Source organism: Microtus oregoni, unplaced genomic scaffold (genome assembly GCF_018167655.1).
Source record: "Microtus oregoni isolate MIOR12 unplaced genomic scaffold, Mior012 000004F_ref0000308, whole genome shotgun sequence".
Classification (NCBI taxonomy): domain Eukaryota; kingdom Metazoa; phylum Chordata; class Mammalia; order Rodentia; family Cricetidae; genus Microtus; species Microtus oregoni.
In genome coordinates, this window is record NW_024543063.1 from 18,146,750 (window position 1) to 18,164,337 (window position 17,588).

General features: G+C 44.5%; 1 pseudogene; it reads right to left on the reverse strand.

The window, feature by feature from the left end:
• Nucleotides 1-16,791: 16,791 nt before the first annotated feature.
• LOC121447715 lies at nt 16,792-16,892 on the reverse strand (annotated as a pseudogene).
• Between the last annotated feature and the right edge of the window lie 696 nt (nt 16,893-17,588).

Genomic DNA, 17,588 nt, shown 5'->3' on the forward strand with positions numbered 1-17,588 from the left:
GTGCATTATGGGGTTCCAGAAGTCTGATGTAGAGCTCTTGGCTTCTCAAAACCTTCAAGGGGCATGCAGGAGTATGGTGCCTCCTTGGATACTGGAAAAGAAGAGAACTACTGTCAATGTGCCCTGGGCCATCAATCAGACCTGGGGTCGGCACAGGTGACCAGAGACATCAGCACCACAGACAGGGGAAGCACCATATCCCAAAGCCACAATGGAATCACGGGAGATAAGCTCTCAAGAAGACCAAGGGGAGGAGTCCAGGCCAACCCTTGGCAGTGGTCAGTGTGGTCCAGCAGTCACAGTGAGGCCCATCATCCATCCCAGAGTCATGTAAACTGCACACATCCTGTAAGTAGGACTCCATTTGGAGAGCTGACAGGAGAAGAAGTTTAGAAAACCTTCTTCAGGGATTGTGTGGAGGGGAGTGAGCGCATTAGAATGAACAGTCAACTAATGCATGGTTGGTTCTCTCTATTGCCATCCAAGCTCTTAATCCCCAAACTCCAGGTGCTGACTCTGTAACCCTGGGTTCTGACTAGTTTTAAATTTTTATTTGTTTATTTTGAGGCAAGGTTTTATGTGACTCAAGTTTGATCACGTAGGGGCTGGGGAGACAGCTCAATTGGTGAAGTGCTTACCACCCAAGCATCAGAACTTGAGTCTGATCCCCAGCATGCACATAAAAAGCAGGAGTAGCAGCGTGCCCTTTGATCCCAGCACTGGGGAGGTGGTGATGGGAGGAAGGAACACTGGGACTCACTGTTCAGCCAGAGAATCTAACCAGCAAGTCCCCCATCCAAGTGAGAGACCCCATCTCAAAAAACAAGATAGACAGCTACTGAGATTGACCTTTGACTACTACATATGCTTGCATACAGAGCACTCATATTCGGCATACATGGGCACTTGTACTCACTATAAACACGCACACACATACATGCTCTGTAGCCAAGAATGGGTGTGAATTTCTGATCCTCCTGCTTCTACCTTCACAGTCCTGGGATAACAGGCCTGTACTTCCATACCTAGTTTATGTGATGCTGGGCACTGAACCCTGGGATCCATGCATGTTAGGCAAGCATTCTACAAACAGAGCTACCCCTCCTATGGTAGAGACTGTGTCTTGAAAGAGAGGACTGAGTTAAAACACAATCTGTAGGATGGGTTTCTATCCATTCTGACAGTGTCCTTCAAAGAAGAAATTCAGGTCCACAGAGATGTCTGGGATGTGTTCACTGAGGAAAGACCATGTAAGGACACAAGAGGAAGGAAGGCAGCCATCTGCAAGTTACGGCTGTGGGCCTTGGCCGAAACTAAACCTGCCCACACCTGATCTTGGAAGTCTACCTCCAACACTGTGAAAACAAACAACCATTGTTTGAGGGTCGTTCTATGGCTCTTTCACAATAGCTGCACAGACTGCACAGCCTCCTGCCCCATTTCTTCAAGTCTCTCTTTATGCTAAGAGAACCAAACCACTTAGAAGAAAAAGAAATAAGTTGTCTTTACTTGAACTTGTTCAAATCATTTCCAAAATATATTTTAGAATTAAACATAATAATTTTAGAGGTTGGACGTGGTGGTAGACCCATATGATCACAGGATGGTATGAAAGTTCCAGACCTACTTGGGCTGTGTAAGACTCTATAAAACAAAAAACAACACAACAACCCCCCATAACAACAAAAACAAACCAACAAAACCCCAACTGACTGACTAAGCAAATGAAATAAAAATAAAACAAAAGCATCCAAAATTGTCCTTAGATGCTTTCCCCTATGGTCCACTTGCTCCTTTTCTGGTCCATGAGCCAATTACTCATTAGATTAAAGACAGAGATGCAGAACTTTCTCATGCAATTTGTCCCCTCGACAGGAACATTCTTTGAGCGGAAATGGCCAAACACATCGGGGCCTTGATTAGGGCCACCCCCTGTCTTTGTTCAGGTTGGTGCCTTTCTCCTCATTGTAAATAGGACTATTAGGGCCTTAGCTAGTTGCCTCATTCAAGCTGAACTGCACAGAACCAACCACTGCCTCTACCCAGGAACACAGAGCCTGGACTCTGTGTGTGCCCGCGACTGGGCCATTTCTATCTGGCCCCTGAAAAAAAGCTTCGCCAAGTCTTCCACAGTTGCAGCTGATTAGGCACAATTTCCCAGTCTTTGTGCTTCCCTTCTGACTCACTTAATTCACCACAGGCCGTTTCTGACAAGCGCTAGGATCAAGACCAAAGTGTTTTGATGTCTGAAGAGTTTCTGAGGCGGGACTCAAGAAGAGCTCCATACAATCAAAGGTTGAGGGGGAGGGAGACACTCTCTTTAGTGGTGTAGCCACTGGTGAGGTGCCAGCTCTTATGCAGGTTTCTTTAAACAGCCCTAATGAAACTCCCGGGACACACACACAAGGCAGGTGGCAAAGGGGCCAGTGAGGAGGGCATGAGTCAGAAGGAGTGAGTGGCACAGGAGAGGGCAAGGAGGCCGTGACTCAAAGACATTATGTGCATGTATGAAAATGTCAGAATGAAAGCCATTATTATACATGATTAGTATGTGCTAATAAAAACGTTCTTTATAAAGGAGAGTTCTGAAGCCTTTGCTCCTTCCCCACAGAACAAGGTTCCCACCGCTGCAGACGGACCGAAACGCAGGAAGCTGGGTCTTGACTTTGAGGAATTTTCTGGGTGGTCAGAGTCACTCTTCTCATCAACCGTGAGCTGCAGATCATGATCTGCAAAGCGAGGCTACACTGATGTAGCTTGAGGCTCCCTGGAGACAGGCAAATACGAGCAAGCAATGGACTTTTGCTCAGAACATGTCAAGTCAATAAAGACGGTGGCAGGACACTTGGAGGGTTATCATGCCGAGGTGCTTTTTGGAGTGGCAGGAAAGCAGGTCACCCGAGGTTCACCCACGCAGCTGCTTCCGTCTCCTTTCTAAACTTATCTTTTTTCCAAAGATTCCCATATTTGAGCCCATGATAGGAACTGATATGTCCCTTTTTTATTTAAATTTTTTTGGAAATAATTTTAATCTTTAGTCCCAAAGTTAACTTCTCCTTTTTCTCCTCCTCCTTCTTTAGTGAGATGCTATTTTTAGACATGGCTGAAACTGGAGATCATAGCAATAAGAAATAACCTTAAAGTAGAACTTCTTTTTGGGAAAGTGTCTATTTTTTTAAAACCATAAAGTAATTGAAGTAGTGGAACTAATTCTGTCCTATCCCCGATTTCCCCAAAAGACAGCTTCTTGTGCGTATTTCTAGATAATTTATATAAGAGTGGTTTCTTGACATCTTAGCTTGAGTCTCACAAAAATGATAAAATCTGCAATTCAGAGAAAGTGAGTCTTACTGTTCCCTAGGAGAAGGGGTCTTGTATACCACTCTGAAGCTCCCAGGCTGTGATTCAGATAACCTTCACCACAGAGGGCCTCCCTGGGCTTGTATCCACCGGTCAGAAGACATCTCACTCTTGCTTATATGAGGCACAGTTCTAAACCCTCTAGACCGCGTAATGTGATTTTTAAGATAACATTTATTTGCTGATTTTCTGCCTGTATTTGTGTGTGTGTGAGTGGCAGACATGCCATGCACAAATATGGAAGTCGGTGAACAACTTGCAGGAATTTCCTCCCACCATGTAGGGTCCCAGGGGTCATATTCAGGTCATTAGGTCGAACATCCATCAGGAGTGGTGACCTTTACCTGGCTTTTCAAGCTGAGCCATCTTGACAGTGCTAGACAAGATCTTTCCAACAGCAGATATCTTCCTTCCCAGGCCTGGATTCTGGAAAAGTCTAAGATCTAGGTGCCAGAAGTTTCTGGTGAGCCTCTCCATTGCTGGTTTACATATGGCCTCCTTCTCCTAGGTCCTTACACAACCATGGGCTTTGTTCTGAGTCGGGGAGGAATTACTAGTCATTTCCTTACTTCTTGTCTGTTTTTGGTTGTGGCTTATCACTTGGCTTTGTGACTGGGTTTTACTACGTAGGCAAGGCTGACCTTAAACTTCCAATTGATCCTCCTGCTTCAGCTTCCTGGGGCCTGGTATTTTTCTCCCATCTTTGAGACAGGGTTTTGCTATGTGGTCCAGGCGAATTTGGAACTTGTGATCCTCCTAATGTAAGCAGCCCAGCAGGAATGAAGACATTGGAAAGACCCTGTGTCAGGGTTGGAGAGATGGCTTAGTGGCTAAGAGCGTTTGCTGTTTGGTTAGAGGACATGAGTTCAGTTCCCATGACCTGTGTGTCAGTTTACAGTCATCCTTTCTCTCCGGTTCCGGGGATCTGGCTTTCCTTATAACTCCCTTACTCGACTGTCAGACTATCGAAACAAGGAAACCCACGCCACCCCACCCCCCAAAACAAGAATTTCCTCAGGAATCTCACTCTGGTTCATTCTGGGAGAAGGTAAGGGATCCAGTCAGAGGGACCTTGTCCCCCTCTCCCCAAAATTTCAAACAGTTCTAACAATCATCTTATATGGTGGGTGAGAGCACACACCTCAACTGAGCCACTTAGCCATGCTTTCCCCAGTCCTCTGTTTACACTTTGATTTGACTTTAGCATCCTGAAGATGGACCCTGAAGAGGTTTGCTTGCTCTCTTTGCTGCTCTTCTGAATGTGGCCACATTGAATACGTTTCCTTTTTCTGCTTTCCACATTTAATTGGCTTATTGAAGTAAGGTGTCCAGATCTGACTTGGGCATAAGTTGTGATCCCCAAGTTTGAGACACTAACACGGCCTCCTAAGCGATGGGATTTCAGGAGTGTGTCACCATTTCTGACTGCATGTCTTTTCCTTTGTAAAAAGGAATTTATTATTTCATAATTTCTCACACACGTACACACACACACATCAACTTTGATCATCTTCCTCATTATCTCCTCTCCCCCTCTTCATGTTACTGGCTAGCGGTCTAGGTTCAGTTTGTTTTCTTTGCTAATCAAAGAATTAAAATGTAGGGAGCAGGGTGATTTGATCTCAACAGGGAGCTGCAGGCAAAATCTCAAACGTAGCAGGCAGAATCAACAGATGAAAAATGCTTTTATTTAAGGTGAGGAAACAGAGAGAGAGAGAGAGAGAGAGAGAGAAGGAAGAAGAGGGAGGGAGGGAGAGAGAAAGGATGGAAGAAAAGAAAGAAAGAAAAAAAAAGGAAGGAAGGAAGGAAGGAAGAAAGAAAGAAAGAAAGAAAGAAAAAATCCCCTACAGAGCAGAAGAAAGACCTAAGAAGCTGTCTGGCTCTTCTGGAAAGCTGGGTGGAGTCCCTTTAAGGGTCTTTGTTAAGATGGAATGGGGTACCCTTTCTGTAATTTAGAATTGACTGGTATAGACGAAGAAAGGGAAGCCAATAGGCTCAGAACTTTGGGTACACACGTCCTAGTCAGGCCTTCAGAGCTTGTCTGACCAGTCTGGACCAGTTAGCCATCAGGGAGGAATGGGGAGCTATTGGTGGCAGAAGATTCCTGCCAGACCTTTGTCTCAAGTCTGGGACTTCGTCTCAGGTTAAGAAGAAGCCAGAAGCTTGCTATCTGAATTATCCATCTGTATCTGTATCCCCTCTCCTTACATGTCTGCCAGTCGAGGCTCTAACTAGATCAATAGTGATCAATACTGATACTGATTTTAATAAAAAATAGTAATAAAGGTTTCTAATCCCTCATTCCCTCCCATCAAACCACTTCTTATTCCCAACACATCCTCCTCGAATTTCATGTCTTAAAAAAAAGTGGCCTGCGCATTTTATTAAGGTTGCCTACATGAGCACGGGTTATTTGAACAAGGGCAACTTCTCAGTGACAGTGGCTATAACACTGAGGAATATGAACCCCACTCTTCCCCTAGTAACCACTACTGCCAATAGCTCCTCAAGGAAAGGAGGGGCTTCGTAAGCCGCTCCCCACCTACTGATGATTCTAAGCCTTTGCAGTGTAGCCACTGCTCCTATGAGTTCATGAAGTCACAGCCAAAAGACAACATTCCTTCCCATTCTCCGCCTTCTACATTACTTCTTCCCTGATATATGACACTCCCACATCATATATCAATATGTTGTCATATTGGGAGTGTCATATATCAATCTGTTGATTTCATTGGTTAAGTAATAAACAAACTGCTTGGGCTCATAGCTTAGAACATAGGTGGGTGGAGTAAACAGAACAGAATGCTGGGAGGAAGAGGAAGTGAGGTAAGACGCCATGCTCCCCTCTCCCTGGCGGACGTGAGAGCTCTGCCCTCTGAGGCACACGCGATGAAGCTCCGACCCAGGATGGACGTAGGCTAGAATCTTTCCCGGTAAGACTGATGCCACACAGATTATTAGAGATGGGTTGATCGGGATATGAGAATTAGCCTGTAATGGCTAGAGTTAATGGGCCAAGCAGTGTTTAAAAGAATACAGTGTCCGTGTAATTATTTCGGGGTATAAGCTAGCCAGGCAGCCGGGGTGCTGGGGACGCAGCCCCACCGCTCTTATTACTACACTTCCCCTCTTCTGCAATATTCTATGAACCTTGGAAGAGGTGATACAGATGTCTGGCTTAAAGTTGAACACTCAAAAATCACTTATTCTCAAGAATTTGACCAGTTATGAGTCTCTGTATTATGAACTGTCACCACTACAAGGGCAGCTTCTTGGACCAAGAGCAGCACTGGCCTATGGGCCTCAGCATACATATTTAGAAAAGTGTGCAGTATTTCTTTGAATAAGGACACCAGTCTCTGATCAGACCTTATGATCTCATTTCATCCCCCATTGCCTCCTTAAATATATTCAAACTGAGCCCTGGGGATTCGTCAGGAAGCTGTATGTGTGTTAGGCTGGGGCAGGTATAATTCAGTCCATAACAGTGTAAGAAATGTTTCTCTTTTTTTTTCCATTTTCATTTTATTTATTTATTTATTTATTTATTTATTTATTTATTTATTAAAGATTTCTGCCTCCTCCCCGCCACCGCCTCCCATTTCCCTCCCCCTCCCCGGATCAAGTCCCCCTCTCTCATCAGCCCGAAGAGCAATCAGGGTTCCCTGACCTGTGGGAAGTCCAAGGACCACCCACCTCCATCCAGGTCTAGTAAGGTGAGCATCCAAACTGCCTAGGCTCCCCCAAAGCCAGTACGTGCAGTAGGATCAAAAACCCATTGCCATTGTTCTTGGGTTAGCCAGCCAAGGGTGAATATTCCATAAATTTCCCCCACCTTGTGAAACTTTTATGTGAATCTTTTACTTTCTCCTAAAAAGTAAAACTTCTGTTTGGCAAAGCCTCCTTCCCCTCCCGTTTTCCCAGAACTCAATGGCCCGGAGAGGCCGGCCCCTTCCCCTTCTCTTCATTTCCTTTGCACCAGTTCTTTACAACAACAACAACAAATCACAAAGGCTATTAGGTTGGGCTCAACCGAAGGGGAAAAGACACAGGCATTTAGGGTATTAGAACAAAAACCAAGTGAACTCTCTTTTTGTCCCAGCATGCTTGCTAGTCTAGATAGTGTGGCACCTCCCCCCACCCAACCATTCCCCCTTTTTGTCAAAACAAAGTTGCCTTGCCAAATTACTTTCTCTTTGTTCCTGTGAGTCTTACATGATCCTGCTAATATTTGTTTCCAACCACAGTAAGCAATATTAATTTTAATAAAATCACAATAAAAGCTGATATTGGTTTCTGTATATGACAGCACATGCAGCATGTTTTTTTGTGTGTGATGTTTCTTTCTCTAGTTTGTTCTTCTAAGATGAAGCTATGCAGCATAGGCTGGACTTGAACTCATTATGCAGCCCAGGGTGGTCTTGAACTCTCCGTAATCCTGCTCCCACTGTGTACGAGAGTGACAGGCATGAAGTAGCAGGCTCGTGTACAGGCCTATAAAACTCCCCAAGACAAGAGTGATTACTCCCAGGGTGACAAGCAAAAAGACATTCATTTCACCACTCAGAGTGAATCCTGGCTAGAAACAAGGGGACTGACAGCTCTGGCACCTGCTGGCTGCCAATGAACCCTAAGTAATCTCATTACAAGGGCAAAGTGAAGGAATTGGGGGAGAGCTGATGGGTGAGCGAGCAGAGACAGGAAGGCATGCCCCTGACTCAGGACACCGCTGCTCTCTGCCAGGACCTGTCTACTGGACGTTCCTGCATTTTTCTGCCTCAGTGAGTCTTTTTAAAATATTTTCCCTTATAATTACAGTGTCTGTCCTGAAAGCAGCTGGCTGGGCATCAAGGTCAGTCCAGTTCTTACTCCTCCGAGAGCTGACTCAATCCCAGGCAGTGTGCTCGCAGCTCAGCTTTGCGTCCGACACAGTTTCCAGGGATCCTGTGTCTGGGGTTTTACGCCTGAGGCTTTGGGGTTCTTTGTGTTTGAACTTGACCATCCTTGCTCACCCTTAGGATTGTGTACAGTCCTTCGTTGCTTTATTTGATCCTATCTTACGGATTGGGCTTCTGCCACATCTTCTACCTCAAGCGTCAAAACCAGTGCTTTCGGGTGCTCCCTTTCAGGTCACCCCCCCCCCCCCTCCTTTTCTGAACAGCTCCGGTCTCAGCCGCTGAAGCGCGTTCCTTCCTTGGCTTTTACTCTCTCTCCCGCAAATGTTCTTCTTATTCTCTGTGCTTCCTGTGCTTCCTTTCGCTTGTTCTTATTTTCCTTCTTCCTGCTGGCTAACAGCTGTGTGTGTGTGCGCGCGCGCGCTCGCGCGCATTGAGCAGCATCGCTTTTCCCACACTTTTCCCACGTAGGGTTTGGCAGGACCCCTATCTCCTGGCTGTCAGGGGCAAGCTGCATCCCTAGCCACAGGGAAGCAGAAGTGCCCATGATTAGTGAATTTGTTCTCATCCAAACTCGCGCTGCACCCATCCTCCATTGCTTCATCCCTGTCCCATGGGGCTGTCTGTGGTAGTCTTTGGTGCTGAGTCCTGTTACACACATCCTTCCTAGAACAAATAATTTAAATCAAGCAGAATTTTGTTCTGGAACATAAACCCAAAGGCTGCTACTTAGAACACTGACAAATACAAAACAGACAATATTTAACTGTTCCCTTCCATTTAAAACAGTTTCTCCATATAGACTAGGCTAGTTGGCCTTGAACACATTGCTTAGTTCAAGCTAGCCTTAAGCCTGTCTCCCAAGTGCTGGGATCACAGGCACAGAAAAACATACCTGGTCTTTGATATACATTAAAGTGTGTGTGTGTCTGTATATGTGTGTCTGTGTATGTGTGCATGCATGTGTGTCTGTGTGTGCATACACATGCGTGTGTGTATGTGTGTGTGTTTGTGTGTGTGATGCCAGTGGTGAAAGAACCATCTCTGCTGTTCGTGAGCAAAGTTTTTCTAGGCCTCTAAGCACATCAGTGGGATGTTGAGATCCCTGTTTCTTTTGGAGACACAGTCTCACGGTGTAGCCCTGGCTGTCCTGGAACTCACTATGTAGACCAAGCTACATACACCTTTAAGTCATAGAGATCCATCTGCCTCAGCCTCTTAAGTACTGAGATTAAAGGTGTGAGCCCCACACCCAGCCCTGATTTCTTTTCTTTTCCACTATACAGGAAATGGCAATGAAGATATTGGCCCCACCTCATAAGAAAATGCCCTAGGATGTTTCCTGGAACCACAGACAATATTTGAGGGAGCATGAGGTTTATCCGCTAGAACATTCCTGAAGGAGCATGCTTCAGTTCTTTGGGCCTGGAATGGAGAGGGACTTGTTTGCTACATTCACGTCACAGGTGGTGGCACTCTGAAGTCAAGATCATGGAAGACCTGGAACCAAAAGCCTCAGAAGTGGCTCCATGCTGCTTGTTTGTTGGTCCATTTCCCAATAAACACACTGAGTGCCACTTCCACGCTGCACTGGGGGCAAGTATCCAAAGTAGAAGAGCCAGCAAGCTACCAGGAGGTGGCCCTGGGCTTCTGCTAGTGGGTCATCGCCCTGGGCAGTGATGGGGACATACTAAGCTAGAAGATGTTGAACTGGTCCTGCAAAACCCATTGTTCAGGCCTCAGGGAGCCTCCCCTTCTGCCCCGGAGCACAGCAGGTGACATCTGCCATCCTTTTCTGGTTAGGGAAAGGTTTTTCCTACAGGACAGAGATGAAAACAGGATCTCCCCTTCCCTACCTGTACCTGTCACTGACATTAAAGAGACAACGCCTAGTGTCCATGCCTTAGAAATCATGTTCAAACATGTCTAATCTCTGTTAAAGAGATTAAAAGAAGCATTAGACTGTTGCCAGGGGTCTCCGAACCCTTGGTAAATAAATGCAGATGACATCTGCTCAGAAGTCACTGCTGCTTTCAGAAAAGGGATTAATTACATCTCTCCCCACACAGAAAGAATACTCTTCCCTCAAATCTTTCCTGCAGCCTGTCTTCTGCGTCATGTCTGCCCATCGGGGTTTTATCCTTTTGAACATTAGTGTGACCTGCCTCCACTGAGAATTGTCCTTTTGAACTATCTGGGAGTTTAAAAATCCTGCAGTTCTTGGGCCTATCACTGCCCCTATGTCCTATACCCCCCACCCCGGACAAGGCTTACCTGCCCATAGGCTCTTATCATTCAATGACCCCTTTTCTGTTCAGTTCTATTTGTTTTTTACTTTAGGTGGTTGGTTGTTCTTTGGCAGCCGTCCACCGTGGGTTTGTTGGTTTGTTTAATGTTTGTTTATTTATTTTGAGATCTTAATATACTTTGATTATATTCTTTCCCTTCCTGTGACTCCGCCCAGGTCTTTCTCCTATATCTACCGAACTTGAACTTCAGGTCTCTCTCTCTTAAGAACAAAACAAAGCCAGGCCAGGCGGTGGTGGCGCATACCTTTAATCCCAGCACTCAGGAGGCAGAAGCAGGTGAATCTCTGTGAGTTCAAGGCCAGCCTGGTATACAAGAGGTAGCTAGTTACAAGACAGGCTCCAAAGCTACAGAGAAACCCTGTCTCAGAAAGAAAGAAAGAAAGAAAGAAAGAAAGAAAGAAAGAAAGAAAGAAGAGAAAGAAAGAAAGAAAGAAAGAAAGAAGAGAAAGAAAGAAAGAAAGAAAGAAAAAAAGAAAGAAAACGAAAAAATCAAAACCAAGACAACACCATCAACAACATCAAAAGCACAATAAAAAGCCTCCCCTGGAGTTGGGCTGATTTGTGGTGGCAACTCCAGAGCGGGAGGTTTCTGGGGTGAGGTTGACAGGCCTACTGTCACCCCACTGAAGAAAACTGATTCAGAGTCCATGACAGCATGCACAAGACCCCCACAAGTTCAAGCCACACAAAATGCCAACGCTGAGAAGAGGAAGTGAACAAAATCCCATCTCCTAGCCAAGAAACTATATGCAACTGATACCTAGTGGGGAGGGGAAAATCCACCTTTTCCTGAGACAGAGACAGAGAGAGAGGGAGGGAGGGAGGGAGGGAGGGAGGGAGGGAGGGAGAGAGAGAGAGAGAGAGAGAGAGAGCATTTTTTCCACTGGGACCCAGGGACCCTCCTACCTCTGAACCCCTCCCCAGATCTGCAATTACAAGCCTGTGCCACCCACTACTTTTTATGAGGGTTCTGGAGCTCAACTCAAGCAAGGACAGGAAGTACTCTGTCTGCTGAGCTGTCTCCCCAGCCCCGCCCTCCCTCCAAAGATTCATATTCAATCCCTATTTGCCATCATCATTTATTTGCTTTAAATAATTGTAGTTCTTAAAAGGTAAGAAGGGTTCAGCTCAGCAAGAGGAAGATTGTGACTCATTTCCATTCTGGTGTCATAAACAAAGTGACCTTTTCCTTCTGTGAAGTGGCACTTAGACACACATACGGTTCCTCCTGTTCTTTTTTTAATCATCGCAATTTTCTAGACCGTTTTTTAAAAAGATGAGTGGGCTGGTCTTCTGCTAGGTCCCTCAAAAGTTCCAGTCTATTTATTTCCAGGCAAATCGCCTTTACTTGGTGTGTTGACAGGTGACCCAGAAGTGCTGGTGGGTGGCAGGCACTGGCCACCCATGCTTGTACCTCCTGGATATGGGAATGTTAAAATAGACAGCAACTCCAAAGGAGAAGGTGATGCCCAGGAGGCAGCTCACTGGACCAGAGCCTCCCTGAATTATCAGGCTAGCCTCTTTCAGAGGCGACCTACTCCTCGGATGGAGAAACCTCAGTACAAAGCCAATCAGTTCTATGTGGAAGGAACTCTCTAACAAGTACCCAAGTGGGTCCCATCTAAATGCCAACCCCAGGGGTCTCAGAGGTGAAGTGGGATTGGGTGTCCTGAAGGACTGATTCATGACCTAAGGACATCTGCTGGTATTCCTTGTGGGGTCAAAGCTGAGAAAAGTCATCTGTATCTATTTCAATCTGCACCTTAAAAGAGCTGTGTCTGCACAAGAGCTGTGTACATAGCAGGCTCAGCTTTGTTTGGTTGCTCTTGAAGTTGCTGTCCAGAGAAAAGCATTCTTTTCAGCCATACACAGCAGGGTTCCCATTTCCAAATTCAGATAATCCTGGCCTTAAGCCTTGAAGTTTTTGTGGACTGATTCATTAAAATGTTACTTCATCTGATTGCCTGGCATTGCAAATCTAATCTGGAAATCTTATTACAATGCCAGATGACTAAATTCTTCACAGGGAAGACATTTCTTAGAGGTTTTATCAATTGTTTTCTCTACACTACTTTAAGTTTGATTTCCTGGAAGCTTCTATTGCACTGAGAGGCCTTGGCTTTACTAAACATTATTTAAAACAAAGCAAAACTCTTTCTTTTAAAAATGGGCTCTCAAATAGGGTTTGTAGAGGTAGCTCAAAGATAAGAGCACTCACCGCTTTTCCAGAGGACCTGAGTTCAGTTTCCAGCACCCATGTTGAGCAGCTCACAGCTGCCTGTAGCTCCAGTTCAAGGGCTCCAATAACCTCTTCTACACTCCGCAGGCATTCACATATATGTGGCATAAACTCCCAGAGACATACACACATATACATAAATAAGTCCTTCGAAAATAAAAACAGACCTTTAAGACACTTAAAAAAGTTAGTAAAGAATAAATACACTGACTACAATGACAAAATTGGGGCTAACAATATTTTATTTAATTATTTTGAGACAGGGTCTGTGTAGTCCTGGTTGTCCTGAAATTTGACATTTGCGTCAGGCTGGCCTTGAACTCAGGTAGAGATCAGCCTGCTTCTGCTTCTCAAGTGCTGGGATCAGACACACACGTACCACTATACCCTATGTGGCTGTTCCTTTTAAGGAAAAGAAATGACAAAACAAACAAACAAACAAACAAAACAAAAACCCTCAGTTTTGGATTAAGACCATTTGTATCAGAAATAATAAATAAAATAAATAAAAATAAAATTAAAAAGGTGTTTGTTGAAGTGGAAAGTCATCAGAAGACAGTGTATGACATAATTGTTACTTGTAGATGTCATTAGTTATGATCTATGAAGACAGAAAAGAAAGAGGGGGAAAAGAAGAAGAACAGAGTTAGGAACATGGTTGTGTTTATATACATATATAGTCCCTCTAAAGTCTTGTGTAGTGGCTGGAGAGATGGCTTAGTAGGTGGTAAGACAGAGGCAGGTGGATGCCTGGGCTATGGAGTGAGTTACAAGACAGATTCCAAAGCTACAGAGAAATCCTATCTCATAAAATAAAAAATAAACAAACAAACAAAGAGCACTTGTTGCTCTTTCAGAGAGAACTCTTTTCCAATCACCTACTTTGTGGTTCACAGCATTTTGTAACTAATTCCAAATGATCTGATGCCATTTTCTGAGCTCTGAAAATAATGGTTATGCATGTGGTACATAAACATACAAGCACCGCTGTTCTTGGTTATCAATTTGACTACATCCGAAATGACCCAAAAGCCCACGTGCCTAGGTACACCTGTGAGGATCTTTCTCTCAACGAAATGATTTGAAGTAGTAAGACCCATTTTAATCTGGATCTTTTGAGGAGGGATAGATCCAGCTTGAATTTGGACCACGCCTTCTGATGGCAATGTATATAAAACACACAGAAGAAGGAAGTTTATTTTCTGTTTGCCTATTTGCCCTGATTCTGGCTGGCAAGTCCATTCCTTCACTGGCATTAGAGTCTACTTCTTCAGGACTCCAGTGTATACTGAAGACCAGCTGAGATAACCAACCTTGTAAAGTGAACAATGACAGGATTCGTGAACTTGTGTTGGTAGACAGCCATTTTTGCACAAGCAGTACCACAGCTTATAAACTTACTCTAATAAATCCCACATGTGCCAATTCTATCACTTCTGTTCCTCTCGAGAACCCTGACAAATACACAAGCCAAGGACTTGCATGTCGAGGTATGGGTTAAGAAGAATTAGAATGTGCCATAGCTTGGGGATTGCCATTAGACAGACTTGGTAGGATTCATGATAAAAGTGTTAATGGTGAAATGGACACAGAGAATCAACTTAGAGGTCTCCATGCAAAAACAGATCAAAGTTGACTACTTTTTGATCTAAGAGTCAGAGTCACCCCCCAGTCAGTGTTAATTTTTGGCTGGACCAGCACGTAAGCATGCCTGGTTCATGCAGAATTGTGAACATGGGAAGGGAGGAAACATGAAATCTGTCTCTTTGTTCTTCTTTAATGGTCTGCCATACTCTCAGGTAGTATGGCATTCAGCAAGGGAAAAGTAGTAAATTGGAAAAAGTAGTAGGCATCTTAATATGCTCCAATGCAAGCATCACAGATTTCAGTGGATGGGACGTGCCTTGTAATCATCTTACTCTATTGATGTAAGCCGGAACAACGTTCCTACGAGGAATGGCCAGCTATGGTCCTGAGGGCGCTGTTTTTGAAGGCAGAGACGCCAACAGAAAGTCTAGGAAACACTCTGAAAATGAAGTCCCAGAAGAGAGGCCAAGGACAGCCGCAGTGCGTTGGCTGAGACTGCTCTCCCTAGCAGGCCTGCGAGACAGCATGGCACCTCCCACCAGCTATGACACATGACAGGGTGCCGTGCCAGGTTCTAATCTGCCTCCTGTGTGGTGATAGGTTGGAACTGGTTAGAAAAATGAGATTGTATCAATATTTTGAAATCTGTGAATTATAACTTTCCCTTAGGTGTGCACAGGGAGGAAGCTGCACTCGATGGCTGCTACTCTGTCTCTCAGGCAGTGTCTGTAGTGAATGTGTTCTCTGCTTCTCTCGCTTTCGTCTCTCCTGATCCCCTTGGCAGGCCTGTGAGTGGCAATCCGTGGGCGCTCGGGATCTTATTGTGGTGCTTGGGAAGGGTTTCCGCACACAGGCTGGGTCTTCAGAACGAAGCCCAGGGATGCATGCTCCTTGTTTCATGGCTGCCTCCATCTGTCCATCAGACCCCTCAGCCACAAAGAGTTAAGAGGAGCGCATCGATTTACCGATTACAACTGTACAAATGGTACACAATCAGGGCAACCTGATCAATCTATCTGCCTGGAAGAATTACTTACTGTGTTTTATTATTATGTGTCTGGATAGGTAAAACATCAGCCAAGATTGAAATACAGTGTTAAATGTGTACCTTGCCTAAACCAGGCATAGGAAATTAATCTCCATAGCCTGGCACTTGAGTTCTGTTTACACTCTCCCTGCTCAGGGAGCACCTTAATTAGCGTTGTGTGCCTTCTCCTCCCAGGATCTGTTTAGGAGCACCAAAATGTTTACTTTTCCTCTCTTCTACTTAAAAGATTGCTTTGATGACTTTTGCCGCATTCATAGGGTGGTGCATCCAAATGCAATAACTGATTTTACTACATCCTCATTACCTTTAAAAGAAACCTCGAACCTCTGAGCCATCATTTCCCAGCCTCCCACCGTGCTCGCGCGTCTTTGTGCACAGCAACCTCTAATTTATTTTTTAATCTCTATTGATTGCTTTTCTGAACATTTCAAACAAATGGAATTATACAGTCCATGGTCTTTTGTGACAGGCTCCTTTTATGTATGTAACATAATGTTTTCAGGCTTACTTGTGATTACCACTTGTTCCCTTCATAGTTAGCCGCATAGTTTTTTTGTTATTGTTGGCTTGGTTGGTTCTGTGAGTTGTGTGTGTGTGTGTGTGTGTGTGTATGTGTGTTCACTCATTTGTTTTGAGTCAGGGTCTCACTATATATTCCAAACTGGCCTTGAACTTGAAATCCTGTGACCTCAGCCTCCTGAACAGTGGGATTACATCCAACTGGCATTGTATTTTCTTTGCAGAGATACTATAGTTTGTTAAGTCATCCAACCCCACATCAGACCCATGGGTTGATTCCAGTCCTTGTTCTTTTGAGTGGGTTTTAGTGGGTAACTCTGGACATATGTCATTTCCTGTGTGTGCTGGAACTTATGTACAGCACATTCCAAGAACTGACGTTTCTAGAGAAGATAAAAAACGCAACTATGCTTTGTCTGGATCACAAAATTACTACATTGCACTCCCAACAGCCAGGTATGAGAAACCCATTTTCTCTGGTCTTTCCATGTTGCACATTGCCAAAGTCATTCGTTTCTGCTAATCTATGGGGTAAGGAGAAAGGGAGGGAGGGAGGGAGGGAGGGGGAGGGGGAGAGGGAGAGGGAGAGGGAGAGGGAGAGGGAGAGGGAGAGAGAGAGAGAGAGAGAGAGAGAGAGAATATGAACCAGACACTGTAGTGGTAGTGCAAACCTGTCATCCCAGGACTTAAAAGATAGAGGTGGAGGCATCAGGAGTTCGAAGCCAACCTGGGTTTCATAGCAAGTTCAAGATTAGCTTGGGTTAGAGGATCCTCCATCTCAAAACAAACAAAGATACAAACAAACATCTCTGTCCTCTCTGTATGGCTTTATTTAATTGTTGCTTTCTTTTCCCCAAATTTGTGTGTAATCCTTGTTCAGGGGCCATGCTGACTTTCTTTGTATCGTCCCAAGTGAGCTTGTCTTTGAATAATCTTTTTTATGGTTGAGATTCATGTCTATATTCACTTGACAGCTGTGTGAGCCCCTTGTTGGAACTACAGTTCCCTGATTTCATAGAGTGATAATGAGAGTCTGCCAACTGTTATGTTTTGGTTTTCCAATGCTAGATTTTCACATCTTTGATATTTTGCACTTTGGCATTGATATACAAAAGGGTATAATTTTTTTAAGTAGTGATAATTACCTTCGTAATATACATAGTAAGAGGGATATGATTTGTTTATTCTCAAATGATTTCCATGGATCAACTGAAAGAGGAATTGTCCTTCGCTGTGATGATTACTTTGGTTGGCAACATCTCTGTTCTTATAAAACTGCAATTCATATTAAATAAAAGAACACATCTCTTTATAGCCAACTGAACAGCTTCATTATATGTTAGATGCCTGCCACCAATTGCACTTGGGTTTCTTAGAAATAATAAGCCCTAGGATTTTCTGGAAGAGTACTACCAATGCCAAGTAAACAAAACAAAACAAAACAACAACAAAAAAAAACCCAAACAGAATAGAAAGCAATACTTTGAATACTCTTGTGTGTGTGTGTGTGTGTGTGTGAGTGAGTCAGTGTGTGTGTGCGTGTGTGTGTGTGTGCGCTTCATGTTTTGGTATCATGTAGCCTCAAACTCACTTTGCAGCAGAGGATGACCCTGAACTCCTAACTCCTAAGA